The following is a 2,326-nucleotide window of genomic DNA, read 5'->3' as shown; positions in this document are numbered from 1 at the left end:
CAGTCTAGAAAGATGTGTGTTAAATTTCGTGGAAACCGGTTCAGATTTATATATAGCTCCCATATATATTTTCGTCCGATTTTTTGTAAGTGGTACAAAAAGTCCCTATATATAATGCGATTTGCATGAAATTTTGCAGAGTGTACTGAATTGAGCCTAGAATGACGTGTATCAAGTTTCGAGAAAATCGGGTCCGATTTAGATATAGCTCGCATATATACATATATATATTCTAATATTTGTACGATGAACACGAAATTTTGCACAACTTATCAAATTGAGACTTGAAGATACAGCCGTACCTTCCGTATGTATTTCGAACGAGTGTCTGATGGAAATTAAATTTTTAACAGTGCGGCGTACCGTGTATCGTGTATCAATGTTGTTATAAATCGTTTGCCATAAATGAATGAATTTTAATTTATCATAGGTTGCAGAAAGACATGAGTATGTTCCTTCGAGGGAACATTGACCTGCAATTGTAAGGATACATATGTACAATATACCCAAAGCGATGAAGGGTATCATTTTGTCGGTCCAGTCCGACTTTACTACATTCCTTACTGGTTAAAAATTCCAGCCTTGTAAATTTCTAGAAAAATATTTTTTTGAAAAATCCCCGCCTTGTAAATTCTTAGAAAAATAATTTTTAAAAAATCTACGACTTCTAAGTTCCTAGAAAAAAATTTGTTAAAAAAAATAGTTTTAGAAAAACCGCACCTTGTAAATTTGTTAAAAAAAAATTTTAAACTTATTTTTAACAAAATTCATTTAGTAAATATTTATGTTTTCTCATTTGCAAATTGATTAACATTTTGACGACATTCATGTTATTGTTTTAAATATTTAATATTTTCTGTTCGTAAATATTAATTTGTTTACTTTGTCGGCTTTTACAAAATGTTTAAAAATTCAATTCAATTTTTATTTTATGCATTTTTAATATGAATTCATTTTTTCCGTCTTTGATTTTTGTGTTCGGAACTTTGTCGCACAGCTGTCAGACAAGCTGGGGCGACTGTTGATGGTGTTTTTGGTTTTCTTTAGATATATATTTTTGGATTTTTCGTAGTTTGAAAGATAAATTATTGAAAGCCCCCCTCCCTACTGAGTTGTGTATTCATACATTGCAGGAGGGGTGAACGGGGGGTGTAAAACAGGTGGTGGATTAGTAGTCATCTTGGAGTGAATATTTATGGGGAGTGAAACAATTATGATGATTTTGGCAAATTATTAGTGTTTTTATATCACCGTTTTGGTTGTTGAATTTATGTCCGGCGGAGGTCGGTCAGACGACAGATCGGCCGAAAGTGTGAAAAATAATTTCAATTTAGTGAGGCGGGCGGTATTTGGCTTTTGATCTTTGGTTTACCTTCACGGCATTTGTCTCTGATGTTTCGATATCTGTTATAGATTTCATTTGATAATCGTTTATATAGAGTTGATAATTCTGCTCTTATCGGAGAACAACTTAAGGTCTAATCACCAAAAAGACTTAAGCAACAAACTTGTTTATTTATTTTTTTTTCTTTTTCAAATAGCCTAGACATTGTCATTATTGGCAACTAATAAGAGTTTGATTTTTTTGATCAATTCATTTAATCGAACATCTAAATACATATACATATGTATGTGTGTGTGTGCGTATGTGTGCTAGCGATCGAGCCAATTAAGGGTTTATATCCGCTATTAGTGGTTTAGCTAATTTAGCAAACCGGAAGCTGGTCCAATACAAAACCAAATTTGTGAATGTATTTTTTCGCAAAACAAAAGCAGACTCAAGAAGACTTCTTTGCAAAGTTCCAATTATCAATGGTTCGGAATATATTGTGACATTTTTTCTTTAATTTCGAAAAAAAAAACATAAGGAAGTAGTCTGTATTCTTTGTGATGATGATGGGTCATTGACATATTTGATTTGATTAAAAAAATGGATTTTTTTAAGACGATTGCATTCTAATTTCAAGCGAATTTTAATTTAATTCTGCGAAAACTAGATTATTATGAACAATTTAACAGAACAAAAACAAAAAAAAAAAATAATTTATTTGTGAGAAATATTTTTGTGACATTTCAGAGGCGTAGATGAACTAGCCACTGGAGAAAATATTTTTCAAAGAATTTTAAAAATATTTTTTTTTTAATTTACCAAGCTTGGATTATTTAAAAATATTTTTTGGATTTTTTAAAAATTATTTTTCTAAGTTACACAACCTGGATTTAATTTTTTTTTTCTAGAAATTTACATTGCATGAATTTTTTAAACACAATTTTAAAATGAGCTAAAAATTGTTTACGTTTTGTTTGTTTTCAATTCTCTTCGATG

Source organism: Musca vetustissima, unplaced genomic scaffold (assembly GCF_032173495.1).
Source record: "Musca vetustissima isolate MV318-11 ecotype Yass unplaced genomic scaffold, APGP_CSIRO_Mvet_v1 utg9830, whole genome shotgun sequence".
Lineage (NCBI taxonomy): Eukaryota > Metazoa > Arthropoda > Insecta > Diptera > Muscidae > Musca > Musca vetustissima.
This window is presented reverse-complemented; position numbering follows the sequence as displayed.